Genomic DNA, 16,964 nt, shown 5'->3' with positions numbered 1-16,964 from the left:
AAATTAAGCATTTCTTATGGAGAAATGAGAAATTAATTACAGAATTTTTAGATTTACCCTCTAAATCTAATTTTTAGATTTACCCTCTGAATCTAACTTCTTCACTGACTCCCTAATGTGGAGGGAGTCAGTGAAGAAGTTCTTGAAGAAAAATGGAAAGGGGGAGAGAGATGCCAATTCAGTATAACAGTTAACTTGAGGGTGTACTCCTGGAAATACTCAATTATCATCAAATCCTAGGCTAAAAAAACCCTCTAGCTTTTTAGCTTTGAGTTTATTTCCTATAAATACCTCAGCCACTGAGTTTATTTAGTGGAGGCTGCAGTTATTGCCTCATAGAAAGAAAGGACCCACAACGCATCTCCTTAAGGAGAGAGGGAGAGAGACTGATATAAATCCAGAGGCGGGTCAAAGAGGATTAAATATCCCTGGAGTTTGAAAAGCTGAAAACTTGTTGATGGGAAATCTTTAGTCATTCTAAAAAAATTTTTTTGGCCTTCTAATAAAGCATGGCAGAAAAATCCAAATGTGGCTTGGGATTATAATATTTATTTAATATATTTAATATGTGGCTATTACCATCAATATTTTCTTTAAATCTAGAAAAGTGTTTCAAAGGATAATTAGACTGAATAACAACTTAAAAATGAAATGATTTCCATCATAATCAAAGTCTTGTTTCTAATTTAACATTCAGTATTTGAACCCATCTAGGTGGCTAAGCTGGTAAAGAATCTGCCTGCAATGTGGGAGACCTGGGTTCGATCCCTAGGTTGGAAAGATCCCCTGGAGAAGGGAAAGGCTACTCACTGCAGTATTCTTGGGCTTCCCTTGTGGCTCAGATGATAAAAAATCTGCCTGCGATGCAGGAGACCTCGGTTCAATCCCTGGGTTGGGAAGATCCTTTGGAGAACCCTAACCCTAACCCTAACCCTAACTCCAATATTCTGGCCTGGAGAATCCCATGGATTCCATCAAGTCACAAAGAATCGGACACAATTTAGTGACTTTCACAGGTGGCCAAACTTGGGAATTTGGAGAATTTTTTTTTTTTTTTACTACAGTTCAGCAGGCAAAAACTTAATCTAAAACTGCCAGACCTTGTACTCTATGAATACGAAGTTACCCTTGTAAAATTCTCTGCCTTTTTGCTTTGTCTGCAATGATTTCTCAGGTCTCAGTTGTAATTTACATTGATAATTTGCTTGTGTTAGGACACGGGGAATACAGAACATGTATTACCTGTCCTTTCCAACTGTTATCACCAGTCTTACCATTAGAATTATTATATGGGATTATCTTGTTATTGATATCTGCTCACAGATATAGATAAATATTTGAGGTTAAAAAAAAAAACGTGAAATGATAAAATATAACCACTTCTAAGACATGATATCTTATCACTGCAGATGGTGATTGCAGCCATGAAATTAAAAGATGATTACTCCTTGGAAGGAAAATTATGACCAACCTAGATAGCATATTGAAAAGCAGAGACATTACTTTGCCAACAAAGATCCATCTAATCAAGGCTATGGTTTTTTCCAGTGGTCATGTATGGATGTGAGAGTCTTCTCCAACACTCTTGAGAGTGCCTTGGACTGCAAGGAGATCCAACCAGTCCATCCTAAAGGAGATCAGTCCTGGGTGTTCATTGGAAGGACTGATGCTGAAGCTGAAGGAGAAGGGGGACGACAGAGGATGAGATGGTTGGATGGCATCACCGACTCAATGGATGTGAGTTTGAGCAAGCTTCAGGAGTTGGTGATGGACAGGGAGGCCTGGAGTGCTGTGGTTCACGGGGTCGCAGAGTCAGACACGACTGAGCCGAACTGAACTGAACTGAAGACATGATATAAAAATTTTAAATCCTACATATAGAGTAGTAAAAATAGCTGGTCTCAGATTTTCTTAATTGTTTTCAAAAATGAGAAAACAGAACCTGACTACCATGGACTGGATAGGAATGCAGGACTTCATTTCTTATCGTACTATGTCTATATTAATGGAAAAATAACCTCAGCATATAGACTTCTGGATATTACATTTTCATAAACACAAGCACAAATAAAGTCACACAGTGCCTGCCATGAGTGCCTATTTATAGATAACAAAATTACTGTATTCCTGTCTTCTGTTATCTTTCTTCATTTTCAATTTTAAGTACAAATATTTTTGTTGCTGTGTTTTAATCCATACATTCTCTTTGAATTAACCGTCTTCCTCTATCTTTAGCAGCATCTCTCTCTCTCTTCCAAGGATTTCCAAATGTTTATTAAATTCTGCACACTCCACTCTGTCATTAAGACAGTGGTTGCTAGGAGAACTGCTCGCTGCCTTGTAACCCAACTGGAATTGCACAACGCCACTTTCTGGAGGTTTACAGTTTGAAGATACTTAGTGCATAAATTAAATCAGATGACAAATTTAAAATGTTTCTGAATGTTCAGTTATCCTCTTGAAGGTCAAGACACACCAGCGCCATGAACCTCTTCCCGCATCTCTGAAGTGAAGTGGGCAGAACACAGTCTACAGGGTTTCTTAACTCTCACATCTGTATCTCGGCTGTGGGATTGGAAGGCCTGGGTCTGAATCCTGGGATACTTCTTTACCGCCACAGGAAAATCACTTAAGCTATCAATTAATGAGGATAATAATACCTGCCTAAGAGGGATTACTATTACAAAGTCCACCAGGACTTCCCTGGTGGCTCAGACGGTAAAAGTGTCTGCCTGCAATGCAGGAGACCCGGGTTCAATCCCTGGGGTGGGGAAGATCCCCTGGAGAAGGAAATGGCAACCCACTCCAGTGTTCTTGCCTGGAGAATCCGATGGATGGAGGAGCCTGGTGGGCTACAATCCATGGGGTCACAAAGAGTCGGACAGAAATGAGTGACTTCACTTTCACTTTTCACTTTAATAGGGATTACTAGCAAATCAAAAAAGTTAATGCATGTAAAGCACATTGGACAGTACTTGGCATATAAGTATCCTTTAATAATTATTCAAGTTAATTTTATAATATCTTTATTTTATAAGTATTCATTTAACTCATGTGTTTAACAATTATTTATTCAGTACCTTACTTTGTATAGGTACGGGGAAAGACATTATCACTAGCGTCTGGGATCCTAGGGTCTCATGGAGAAGAAAATCAAGTAAACCTATGATTACAGTTCGGTGCAGTAAGAGCCTTAATAGCAGAAAGAAGGCTGGGCCTGGGTGGGGTGGGCTGAGGGATGGCTTTGGGGCTAGATTAGATCATGTCTCAGTTAAATTCCCACACTTGAACTAGAGTTAAGCAGAGTCAGCATGGGCAGAGGGCAGTAGCCAGTGCAGGGGCCGAGGGACGAAAGGAGCAAGGAGGGCCATACAGGTGGAACGTCTTGGCCGAAGAGCCAGCCCAGAGCGTTCAGGATGGTAGCTGGTTCTGCGCGTCTGGGGAGGAGGATGCATGCATGTGGCAGGCAAGCTAGTGAGGTAGAGAGGACCAGCATCTAAGAGGCAGAGAGACCTGGGGAGGAGACTGAGAAGGGTCAGTCGGAGGGGCAGGGGGAGAGTCAAGGGTAACTCAGTTACACGCACTCAGTTACACAAGCTGGAGCAGACGCATCGCTACTTTATTCCCCTTTGTCTGGCTTCCTTTGAATTAAGTATTTTTTTCATGCTTCTGTTTTATCTGCACTATTGATTTATTAGCTATACTCCTTTGTTTTGTTGGTTTTCCAGTGGTTATTCTGAAGCATGCTTGACAGATTTTACTCTCTAGGTCCAGAGAGTAAATCTTTTAGGCTCTGTGGACCACACAGATATGAAAATAAAGGGCTTGGCTGTGGTCCAATAAAACTTTATTTATAAGGCATGGCAGGTCAGATTTGGCTCACAGGCTACAGTTTGCTAACTCCTGCTCTAGGGTTTACAACATACGTCTGGAACTTACCACAATATGCCTGCAGATAGTATTGCACCAGTTCAAAGTATCTTTTAAAACGACGCTACAGTTCATTCCAGTTCTGCTCCTCTCTTCCTTTGTGCTGTTATTGTCATACATTAAATGTTTCCCGTGCGTTCTATAGCCTCCACAACACAGTTACTATTTTTGCTTAATGTCCATTATCTTTTTTTAAGGATTTTTTAAATGAGAAAAATTATTATTTTTCCTGCACATGTTTACCATTTCCACTGCTCTTTATTTCTTTACCTAGGCTCCAATTTCCATCCAGTATCCCTTTCTTCTGCCTCAGCCGAGATGGAGATGGTTGGAACCGTGAGGAGGCTGGTCAGACACTTGTCTCTTTCTCCGTGTGCCCCCTTCACTTGGCTAGCTTGGCTTCCTCACCACATAGCAGTTGCAGGGTAGTCAGAATTTTTATATGAAGTCTGGCCCTCCCAAGACTGGGTCGTTTCAGGGACCCAGAAAGAAGCTACCAGATATTCTATTGCCTAGGCTTAGAAGTTATGCAGTTCCATTTCTACTGCATCCCCCTGGTCAAAAAGTGAGTTACAGAGTCAGCCCAGATGAGAGGTATGCAGGTGTGCTGTTTGTAGGGTCCTTGAGGGTGAGGGGAGTGAAATACCCTTAAAGACAAGGACCGGTAGCCCAACGCCTGTACACTGAGGAGCTGTCCCTTCTTCCTGCACACCGACATACACACAAGGCCAGACCCAGGGGAGACAGAGATTCTCCTTCTGACACAGCTTCTGGGCAAAGCAGGCCGCCTACTGGGCGACATTCTTCTTTCCGATCCAGGAAAAGTCATGGGAGGAGTTTGGCAGCGAGGACATACGTATGGTTAATCACATCTCCCCTTTTCTCCCAGGAGAGCACCTAGCTAATGCTAGCCTATATAAAAGGGTGCCATTGAACACATCAGAGATGTAGACCGCATTACATTGTTTTCCAGGGATGCAGACACCTGGAAAACTGGCACTTTCAGAATAAAAATGGGCACGTGTTGGCTCTTCTGCCTTGAGTATGTATCATTATTAGAGCTCATTTTTTCTTCTACACACCCATGTTTCTCCCCAGCTGATCACAAATTTGCTAAACTCTGACAGAAAGCAGCTGCATGAGGAAAGTCATAGTGGGTTATTAGAAAGTAGAGGGAAACCTAAATATTGCTAAACAGGTCATAAATGAAGCTTTAAATGAGGAGTTAGATAGTCTGAGTACTGATTAGAGAAATTAAAAGGATTTAGTTCCATGTGACATTGGGTTAAAAAAATTAAACTATTTAATGAATTTAGCCACACCCCATAGATATGAACATGTTTTAAAGAAGAAATCCTTTTTGTGTCTCTAGTGAGTTTGAGGTTTTTTTTCATTTTATGAACTAACCAGCCAAAATCAGTTTCTTCCCTGTAATAATTGCCTTTCCACCCAAACTAGAATGATAATCAAACAAAAAGTATTTATAACTAATGTTGTAAAACAACTGCTTGTCCTCAAATTTCAATTAAGAAAACAGTAAGGAAAAGCAGCCACAGACAAGGTAGACAAGGTGCAGATGCTGAACACAAGTGACTAAAAACTGCTTATGTGAAAATATGTTCAACCCTCTCAACAAAGACTCAAACTGATATCATAACGTGGTACTATTATTTTCCATCACAGCAATGAAAAGTTTCTAAAAGATGGTATTTGATAAGAGTAAGTGCTCAGTTGCTCAGTCGTGTCTGACTCTTCACGGCCCCATGGACTGTAGCCTGCCAGGCTCCTCTGTCCAAGGGGTTCCCAGGCAAGAACACTCGAGTGGGTTGCCATTTCCTTCTCCAGGGGATGCTAGTAAAGGTACATTGAAATAGTCACTCATACATTGCTGATGGGAGTGTAAAATGATGCGGCCTTTCTCAGAATGAATTTGGCAATACATACGAAGAATAGTAAACATGTTCCTACCTTTTGACCTAGGATTTTCTCTTCAGGGAATCTACTCTAGGAAATAATCTGAGGGGTAGACAAAGATTATGCACCAAGTTTGTTGTAACGGCAAAATTTATAAAATACTTTTTGTCAGAATAATTTTAACTGCAAGTACCAGAAACCCTGATACGAGCTTACTTGAAGAAAAGAGAAATGTATCTCATATAAAAGGAAGGGGGGAGGAAGGTAGGTTTCAGGGTTGCGATTCAGTGGTTCATCAACATCATTGGAAAACTAGGTTTCATTAACCTCTTCTGCAGCCTTCAGAGCTGGAAGAAAGTAAGATGGTTGTCCATCCACAATTCACAGTGGTCCCAAGAAGAAGAGAGTCTATTACTTCTTGTGACTCTGTCTTAGATGAGAGAAAACTTCCTCAAATCTCTCCATCAGAACTTCCCTGCACATCTTACTGGCTGGAAGCAGCCACATACCATTTCTGAACCAATCACTGGGAAAGAAAGTTGTATTATTCTTAGACCAATCAGGTCTGGGAAAAAGTTCCAGGCACACCTTGGAATTGTTGAAAAATAATTTGGGGAGATTTCATATTGCTTTTTTTTCTTTTCTGTTTTCTTATCAGACTCTATTTTGGAGTACTCCAAGCTGTTTCCGTTGCACCACCAAGTAATGAAACTTGTGTGTGTGCCACTTTGCAACCTCCAGTCAAAGGAAGCAGAGAGACTCAGGGGGCTGGGTGCAGTGGCAGCGTCAAAAAACCTTTAGGAGGCAAAGGGATAAGCGCTTTGCCCAGGGATTCTTGCAGGAACCCTTCCATTGGAAAATTTCTTTTTAAAAAAGTAAAGGTTTGATCATAATCAAATGAGGTCTGCAACCCAAATTCTCATTCAACTTTATTCTCACTTTTCATGTTCTTGAGATCTGTTGTCATGGCAACATCATGACCTGAGTAGTTCAACCTGGATGCTTGTCCATGTCTGCTCTGCTATTTAAAACCGCAAGCTTTTCTAAAAATGGAAGTCTTCATATTTTATCTCTCAACCATCTCTTCGGAAATCTTTCTGTGGACTTATGATGCGTCTTCCTGATGTGGACACCAGATCCATGTTCAACACATAAACAGTCTCTAAGAATTGTATCACAGGCTTCATTCTCATGCATAGAGATTATGTATAAAATGACATCTTATTTTTGCAGAATTATACAAATAGATGCATTCTGTGTTGTATGTTATACACTGTTCTATACTTTTTTCACTAAATGTGATTATCAGAAAGTTCAAAAAAAGAAGAAAAAAATCTTAAAATGTGAAAATCCTTATACAGCTAACAAAAGCACACAACCAAAAACTTTCAAAAATATGAGAGTGAAAAATACATTTAAAAACAAATGATTGGTATGTTTTCCAATACTGGGTGCTATTGAAAAAAATGTATATATTTAATATTTAAATTTACTGCTCCAATCTTGACAAGTTCTTTGAATGCTACAGAAACTACACTGAAAGCATGATTCAACTCCCTCTAAAGACTTTAGGCTAATGAGATGCATTTTCTTTGTTTTCTTAAATTAGCATGTGAAGGCACCACATTAGCATCTGAATGCTTTCGTGTACGTTGACTGAATCAGCCTATCTAGGATGTGCAGCAGGAAAGTATGTTTGAGAAATGAACCGTTATCTTTCTTTTCATTTCTTCTTCTGCCTTTCTCTCCATCAGGCTATGTATTATTTCAATCAGATGGGGAATGGGGCAGGGTGAACTATCCTGGCTATCAGGCAGACTGCTCACACGCCACTTCCGAGTGCAATTCTTGTGCTCCAATTGATGCCCAGGAACAGCAGAGAGCCGCTGGCCTTGCAGGAGCCGTGCTGACCAGCACAGTGGACCATAAACTGGGCTTGTGGGCAACTGACACTCCAAGAGCTGTCTGGAACCACAACCCAGCTGATGAGAGGCAGCCAGGGGTTGGAACAAATCCTAGAATTGGGATACAAAGCTCTCCAAAGAGACCATGTTTACATTTTTTGAAGGTAAGCAAAATGGGGGCTGACCAAGATGGCCTAAATATTTCCCTCAGCTTGACAAAGCTTTAGAGGAACTTGTTCTTGACCAAGGGCGTCCCAGGTGGCGCAGTGATAAAGAATCTACCTGCCAATGCAGGCAAGGCAGGAGACGTGAGGTTGGGAAGATCCCCCGGAGAAGGAAATGGCAACCCACTCCAGCCTTCTTGCCTGGAAAACCCCATGGACAGAGGAGCCTGGCGGGCTGCAGTCCACGGGTTCACAAAAAATCCTTGATAATAGGCTCCTGACCACCTCTTTCCTGGAGCACTCACTTTAGAAAACCTGCAGTTGTAAATTATTGTTCTCTTTGAAATGTAAATTTTATGCAACCCAGAAATGTTTTTCTCAGGGACAAAGGGAGCCATCCTTTTGAAATTTAATCATCAAGAAAGATAGAGGCCTTGTCTCCTAGACTCTGGCAGAAATTAGGAACCTAACTTTGGTAAGTGACAATTAGTAAATATGGATAGCCTAATCACATTGACAGACTGCTCCCATAATTTTCCACTAGCTCTTCTCAGCATTTAAAAATCTTCCCACTTTTCATGTCAATGGAACTGAATTCAATTTCTCTCCCCTATTGCAATCATCTTGAATAAAGTTTTCCCTGACTATTTTACTGGTCTGGCACAATATTCCTTTTATAGGACTCAGAAGTAAACAATTAAGCTGTCATATAAAAATTTAAAAATTTTATTTATTGTACAGTTCAGTTTGTGTCATACGAGTTAAAAATAGAAACATTTCTGCTCTGTAGCTGGCTGAAAGCCTGGTTATTTTGTATATTGGAGTCAGATTAAAAAATGAACTGTTTCCTTATATACCTGCTTCCTTTTTGGAATGATGTTTGCCTATTCCTCTTACCACCAAAGATGGTTACTATTTCTTCCCCAACTTGATCATTTATATTCTTTTCTGGAACATAAAATTATTCTCAAGATTGAAAGTAGGGTCTGTAAACTAAATAGCCTTGTCCCTGATAGACATTCAGCCAATGCAAAGAGAGTTGTATCCTTTCATCAAAAGGCCAATACATACAATGCATGTAAATTGCTTCAATTGTGTCCAACTCTTTGTGACCCTATGGACCATAGCCCGCCAGGCTCTTCTGTCCATCGGGTTCTCCGGGCAAGAACACTGGAGTGGGTTACCACGCCCTCCTTCAGGGGATATTTCCAATCCAAGGATCAAACCCATATCTCCTGTGTGTCCTGCACTGGCAGGCAGGGTCTTTACCACTGGTGCCACCTGGGAAGCCCCATACACAGAACAGTCCCTTAGTCAAGAAGGGAAAGTTCTAATCTCAAGATTTATTTTCACAGCTTGAGAAGCAGATATAATTCTTTTTTGAGCTATAAATAACAAAGGTTTTAAATCCCACATAACAAGAGGGAGCACTCTAATAGTTTTACTGCTGCTGTAAATAATGACCACAAACACAGTTCCATAGATTAGAAGTCTGCACACAGCCTCTCTCAACGGGGTCTGCTACTGAGGGCCTTCCTAAACTGAAATCAAGAAATCAAGGTATCAGCTGTGTTGGGCTCTTATCTGGAGACTCTGGGGAAGATCCTGCTTTCTGTCTCATTCAGATTATTGGCAGAATTCAGTTCTCTGGGGCTTTGCAGGACTAAGCTTCCATTTCCTTGATATGGCCTCCTCCATCTTTAAGTCAATAGTGGTCAAATCCTTCTGATGCTTTGACTATCTGCCTTCATCTCCTGCTAACAGCTAGAGAAATCTCTCGTCCTTAAAGAGCTCATGTGACTACATTGGGCCTACCAGGATAATCCAGAGTAACCTTCCTATTCTAAAGTCATCTGATTAGTGACCTTAATTACACCTGCAAAGTCCATTCTGCCATGTAAAGTAACATATCCACAGGAGAGACATCACAAAGTAAAGATCAAGGGGACCAAAATTCTGCCTACCATGGATGAGTTTGGAATATATTTTGGAGGTGCAGGTGAAAAGATGTGCTTCAAAAAATATTTCATGTTTTATCTAATGAGACATTTACCCCTTCTTTAGAAACTTCTTACAGGTCCCCATCATTTCCTTGAGTACATGGCATGGATTAGTCTACAAATATCCTGCCTGAGGGCTTTCTATGTGCAAAAACAGGGGAAAGGCCACTCTCATTCAAGAAAAATTTGAATGTGATCATAAGAATTGTGGTTTGTGAGGCAAAGACAGGATGAAATTAAGAATTTATCAGTGTGGAAGTTACTTTCTCCACTGTTCTTCAATATGGGTATGGTGGTATAAACAACAGTAGAATAAATGAAGAGGAAGGTAATCTCAGCCTTGAGCTCACATACAACATGTGATGTGTTTGTCATAGTAAAGAAGGGAAAATGGGAAAAGACCCAGAAAGTCCTAAATAGGAAGAGGCCAGATAAAGGCAGAAACAGCAGTAGGTCCACACATCACTGATTAGCTAACCACTTTGGAAGAAAAATGATCAAGGTTCGTACACTTTAAAAAGAAACCGTTTTCATGTAAGTCACATCTCACTAGCTGAATTAATCTGGTCATTTCCTAATGATAATGCATTACTAATGAAATGCATCGAGATCCTTCACAAGTACATTATATATACATACACGCATACATATGTACATATTCTTTGACAGCAGGACTCCTGTTGTGGGGACAAAAAGTCCAAATGGAGATCAAGCAGACAGCTTCATGAACCTAAGACAGGAAAATATGGAGAACCTGTCGACATTCTAGGAATCAGCAAACTGAAATGGACTGGAATGGGTGAATTTAATTCAGATGACCATTATATTTACTACTACGGGCAGGAATCCCTCAGAAGAAATGGAGTGGTCATCATGGTCAACAAAAGAGTCTGATATGCAGTACTTGGATGCAATCTCAAAAACGACAGAACAATCTCTGTTCGTTTCCAAGGCAAACCACTCAATATCACAGTAATCCAAGTCTATGCCCCAACCAGTAATGGTGAAGAAACTGAAGTTGAACGGTTCTATGAAGACCTACAAGACCTTTTAGAACTAACACCCAAAACAGATGTCCTTTTCATTATAGGGGACTGGAATGCAAAAGTAGGAAGTCAAGAAACACCTGGAGTAACAGGCAAATTTGGCCTTGGAATACGGAATGAAGCAGGGCAAAGACTAATAGAGTTTTGCCAAGAAAATGCACTGGTCATAACAAACACCCTCTTCCAACAACACAAGAGAAGACTCTATACATGGACATCACCAGATAGTCAACACCGAAATCAGATTGATAATATTCTTTGCAGCCAAAGATGGAAAAGCTCTATACAGTCAGCAAAAACAAGACCAGGAGCTGACTGTGGCTCAGACCATGAACTCCTTATTGCCAAATTCAGACTTAAATTGAAGAAAGTAGGGAAAACCACTAGACCATTCAGGTATGACCTAAATCAAATCCCTTATGATTATACAGTGGAAGTGAGAAATAGATTTAAGGGCCTAGATCTGATAGATAGAGTGCCTGATGAACTATGGAATGAGGTTTGTGACATTGTACAGGAGACAGGGATCAAGACCATCCTCATGGAAAAGAAATGCAAAAAAGCAAAATGGCTGTCTGGGGAGGCCTTACAAATAGCTGTGAAAAGAAGAGACACGAAAAGCAAAGGAGAAAAGGAAAGATATAAACATCTGAATGCAGAGTTCCAAAGAATAGCAAGAAGAGATAAGAAAGCCTTCTTCAGTGATCAATGCAAAGAAATAGAGGAAAACAACAGAATGGGAAAGACTAGAGATCTCTTCAAGAAAATCAGAGATACCAAAGGAACATTTCATGCAAAGACGGGCTTGATAAAGGACAGAAATGATATGGGCCTAACAGAAGCAGAAGATATTAAGAAGAGGTGGCAAGAATACACAGAAGAACTGTACGAACAAGATCTTCACGACCCAGATAATCACGATGGTGTGATCACTCACCTAGAGCCAGACATCCTGGAATGTGAAGTCAAGTGGGCCTTAGAAAGCATCAATACGAACAAAGCTAGAGGAGGTGATGGAATTCCAGTTGAGCTATTCCAAATCCTGAAAGATGATGCTGTGAAAGTGCTGCACTCAATATGCCAGCAAATTTGGAAAACTCAGCAGTTGCCACAGGACTGGAAAAGGTCAGTTTTCATTCCAATCCCAAAGAAAGGCAATGCCAAATAATGCTCAAACTACCACACAATTGCACTCATCTCACACACTAGTAAAGTAATGCTCAAAATTCTCCAAGCCAGGCTTCAGCAATATGTGAACTGTGAACTTCCTGATGTTCAAGCTGGTTTTACAAAAGGCAGAGGCACCAGAGATCAAATTGCCAACATCCGCTGGATCATGGAAAAATCAAGAGAGTTCCAGAAAGGCATCTATTTCTGCTTTATTGACTATGCCAAAGCCTTTGACTGTGTGGATCACAATAAACTGTGGAAAATTCTGAAAGAGATGGGAATACCAGAACACCTGATCTGCCTCTTGAGAAATTTGCATGCAGGTCAGGAAGCAACAGTTAGAACTGGACATGGAACAACAGACTGGTTCCAAATAGGAAAAGGAGTACGTCAAGGCTGTATATTGTCACCCTGCTTATTTAACTTATATGCAGAGTACATCATGAGAAACTCTGGACTGGAAGAAACACAAGCTGGAATCAAGATTGCCAGGAGAAATATCAATAACCTCAGATATGCAGATGACACCACCCTTATGGCAGAAAGTGCAGAGGAACTAATAAAGCCTCTTGATGAAAGTGAAAGAGGAGAGTGAAAAAGTTGGCTTAAAGCTCAACATTCAGAAAACAAAGATCATGGCATCCGGTCCCATCACTTCATGGGAAATAGATGGGGAAACAGTGGAAACAGTGTCAGACTTTATTTTGGGGGGCTCCAAAATCACCACAGATGGTGACTGCAGCCATGAAATTAAAAGACGCTTCCTCCTTGGAAGGAAAGTTATGACCAACCTAGATAGCATATTCAAAAGCAGAGACATTACTTTGCCAACAAAGGTTCATCTAGTCAAGGCTATGGTTTTTCCTGTGGTCATGTATGGATGTGAGAGTTGGACTGTGAAGAAGGCTGAGCGCCGAAGAATTGATGCTTTTGAACTGTGGTGTTGGAGAAGACTCTTGAGAGTCCCTTGGACTGCAAGGAGATCCAAGCAGTCCATTCTGAAGGAGATCAGCCCTGGGATTTCTTTGGAGGGAATGATGCTGAAGCTGAAACTCCAGTACTTTGGCCACCTCATGCGAAGAGTTGACTCGTTGGAAAAGACTCTGATGCTGGGAGGGATTGGGGCAGGAGGAGAAGGGTACGACAGAGGATGAGATGGCAGGATGGCGTCACTGATTCGATGGACGTGAGTCTGAGTGAACTCCAGGAGTTTGTGATGGACAGGGAGGCCTGGTGTGCTGCGATTCATGGGGTCGCAAAGAGTCGGACACGACTGAGTGACTGATCTGATCTGATCTGAAAGGGCCCCTTGGAGGGTGGTCCACTTACTCTCACAAGCCCAAGGCCTCTGCAAGAAACGCCTACAACAACCATAGAAAATGCACGTTTTATTCTGCTGCTCCTTCTTGCAGATACTGACTTGGATTTTTAATGAAAAACAAGCCTGCACTCATGATCCAAAATTTAAAGCCTCTAGGTCCTTGTATGAGAATCAGATGAATAGATTTTGCTTTTCCTTGCTTTGGATCAGCTATAGCAATCATGCCCTCTAGCCTCTGAAATCTGTACTGCAACGGCCATTTTAACAGCAGTTTTTTCGGCGTTATCCTCCTCAGCTTTGGTTCTTGAACTCAAAAGTCAGTAAAAATGTGATTCAGATGCACAAAGACTCCTCCAGGTGAAAGTAAAGCAAGCAAGTAATCTCATCTGGCTGCACAAATATGGCTGTTGAGCAGTTCATTTGCCTTCCTAGCTTTATTTTTTAAAAAAGAATTTTAAGTGGCATTTAGGCTATATACTTTCATATTACAGGAAGAATACTCCCTAAAATATTGCCAAGTAGGAAGTTATCCATCAATTCCTAATAAAGGCACACAGCTAAACTCATAATGACAAATTATGAAAGTTGCCTGCCTGACCTTCATTAACCATCTGGCATTTAGAATGCTAATCTTTAAAAAGCCACTTTGGCATCTATAAAAAAAGACTTGCAGTTGATTTCTTTCTACTGCTTTGAGATCATCGAACAGGAGGTCTGGGCACACTTTCTGTTTGCTCACTGGTTCCTGTGACACCTTCACGCCCTGTCTGCATGCCAGGGCACACCTCCCCCGACAGAGCTCGGCAGCAGTTCTCAGGAGCAAAAGTGTCAGTCAGTGCCATCATCTCGGGCCACCTTTAAGAGAACTTCATCCTTTTTCTCCTTGATTTAGAACAGGGCACACATGTGTACACACTGAAGCCATTCTGGCAATGGATTTGGAATTCAGATCGGTTGTCAGGCTTTTGAAAATGCCTTCCTACCTGAATTGGATCACGGCTAATTGCTCTGATCAAGTGTAATACATACTTAGGAGAAGAAAAAAGAATAATGAGAAGAGACTTCAGTCAATATAGTTTTCTTTCATGGACAGAGACAAATGACTGGTTTATTTGGGTGAGGAAATGTTAGAGTTGGACTGTGAAGAAAGCTGAGCACCGAAGAATTGATGCTTTTGAACTGTGGTGCTGGAGAAGACTCTTGAGAGTCCCCTGGACTGCAAGGAGATCCAACCAGTCCATTCTGAAGGAGATCAGCCCTGGGATTTCTTTGGAAGGAATGATGCTAAAGCTGAAACTCCAGTACTTTGGCCACCTCATGTGAAGAGTTGACTCATTGGCAAAGACCCTGATGCTGGGAGGGATTGGGGGCAGGAGGAAAAGGGGACAGAGGATGAGATGGCTGGATGGCATCACGGACTTGATGGACGTGGATTTGGGTGAACTCTGAGAGTTGGTGATGGACAGGGAGGCCTGGTGTGCTGCGATTCATAGGGTCGCAAAGAGTCGGACACGACTGAGCAACTGAACTGAACTGAAATGTTAAAGATTAAATGCTTCCAGCAGTCGGTTTCTGGGTCTCCAAGCACAAATGACTGATCTCATTTGGTTATTTTAAAGGCTACTCAGAAATAAAATGAGAGCAGTTTGAGAGATCTTCCCTGGTATAGAGAGTATTTGATTCAAAGCAATAGCTATGTGTAGGGATTCCCTGGTAGCTCAGCTGGTAAAAAATCCGTCTGCCAATACAGGAGACACAGGAGACCTGGGTTCGATCCCTGGGTAGGGAAGATCCCCTGGAGAAGGGAAAGGCTACCCACTCCAGTATTCTGGTCTGGAGAATTCCATGGACTGTAGAGTCCAAGGGCTCACAAAGAGTTGGACACGACTGAGCAACTTTCACTTCACATACTTCAGTGGCTCTGTGCACAGAGCATTTTCTATTACACTAACTTCTTTGTTTGACAGCTCCATCAGAGAGCAGAAATAAACAACCCAACATCACCTTGGAACTTTGAGAGCTGAAACCATCTTGGAACTTCAAAAGGTGTCACTTCAGAAATGGAGGAGTTGGGGGTGGTATGCTCAGGAGCTAGTGCAGCTGAACGGATCCCCCAAAGCCCAGGGCTTTTCCTCACATTTTCATTGTTTCACATTGCTTACAGTTCTCATTAGGAGGCCTTCGTCTCTGGTATGGGCTTCCATGGGGGCTCAGATGGTAAAGAATCTGCCTGCAGTGCAGGAGCCTTGGGTTCAATCTCTGGATTGAACCACTCCAGTATTCTTGTCTGGGAAATCCCATGGGCCGAGGAGCCTGGTAGCCTACGGTTCATGGGGTTGCAAAGAGTTGGACATGACTGAGCGATTGAGTCTCTCTGGTACTATGTAAGATCCCAGGTGGCCAGAATCCCCAGAATTCTGATGAGCCTGGTGCTGAGCTCATCTGAATTGAACTGAGACACCCAAGATTTGTGATTATGTGGTTTTCTGCTGATCCTTGTATCCACTGCCTCTGCACCAAGTCAGCCACTGGGCACAACTGTCAAGCCCACCACCTCTCCACTTCTTCTAGGTTCTAGAAGGCAACTGTATTCAATACTTAGAGCTGGGTTCTACCCCTCTTATTCAATTAACAGAGGCCTCACACACTATACAATCTTGCTGTTAAAAAATCAGTACTTTGAAAATAAAAAGTCATTAACCTTCCCCTGAGCAAGTAAGGCTCTAGACCTTCAGGATATTACTCTTTTGAGCACTTGTGCTCTTCATGGCCCTGCTCTGTAACTAAGAATTAGGTAGAATTTCTCTAAGCTTCTTCACTCATAGCTCAGTTGGCAAAGAATCCGCCTGCAATGCAGGAGACTCCAGTTTGATTCCTGGGTCAGGAAGATCCCCTGGAGAAGGGATAGGCTACCCACTCCAGTATTCTTGGGCTTCCCCTGTGGCTCAGCTGGTAAAAATCTGCCTGCAATGTGGGAGACCTGGGTTTGACCCCTGGGTTGGGAAGGTCCCCTGGAGAAGGAATGGCTACCCACTCCAGTATTCTGGCCTGGAGAATTCCATGGAAGGTATAGTCCATGGGGTCACAAAGAGTCAACATGACTGAGCGCCTCCCACTCTCACTTTCTCTAAGCTTTGTGTCTTTCCTCTCAAATGCCACAGCCCCTCACAGGATGCAGAGCACAGACTGGCCCTGCCAGGGTAGACTAGCTCCACGCGGGCTACCTCTGGGCCTCCATTCTTTCATCATGAAATGAACAGCCTTGCCGGATCAGCTCTCCAAAGGATTGGGTATCTAAAGCTCCTTACCATGATGAGTCTGACCCATATTGGTTCTGTAGCAGCATTTTTTTTTTTTTCTTTAGCAAGATGTCTCAAGCTCTGAACTACTCACTTATGAAAAATTAGAAACAAATCCATTGTAATCTGGGTATTACTTGCAATGAGCAAGCGTCTTAGCACATTAACATTGATTCAGAATCAACTTGTAGCACAAATTCGTTCTGGCACTCCTAC

General features: G+C 41.9%; 1 long non-coding RNA gene across 10 annotated transcripts in view; it reads left to right on the top strand.

Moving 5' to 3' along the window:
• LOC138988483 (uncharacterized) overlaps positions 1 to 16,964 on the top strand; it is a 60,904-nt gene that overhangs the window by 35,011 nt on the left and 8,929 nt on the right. For 6 of the 10 annotated variants that reach the window (XR_011464709.1, XR_011464707.1, XR_011464706.1 and 3 more), the window contains one exon: positions 1,549 to 2,088. This is a non-coding gene — a long non-coding RNA (uncharacterized lncRNA). The other 4 variants (XR_011464712.1, XR_011464713.1, XR_011464711.1 and 1 more) reach the window with 3 other exon arrangements.

Source organism: Bos mutus, chromosome 7 (genome assembly GCF_027580195.1).
Source record: "Bos mutus isolate GX-2022 chromosome 7, NWIPB_WYAK_1.1, whole genome shotgun sequence".
Classification (NCBI taxonomy): domain Eukaryota; kingdom Metazoa; phylum Chordata; class Mammalia; order Artiodactyla; family Bovidae; genus Bos; species Bos mutus.
The sequence above is the reverse complement of the archived record's forward strand: the minus strand, read 5'-3'. Positions and strand labels throughout refer to the sequence as shown.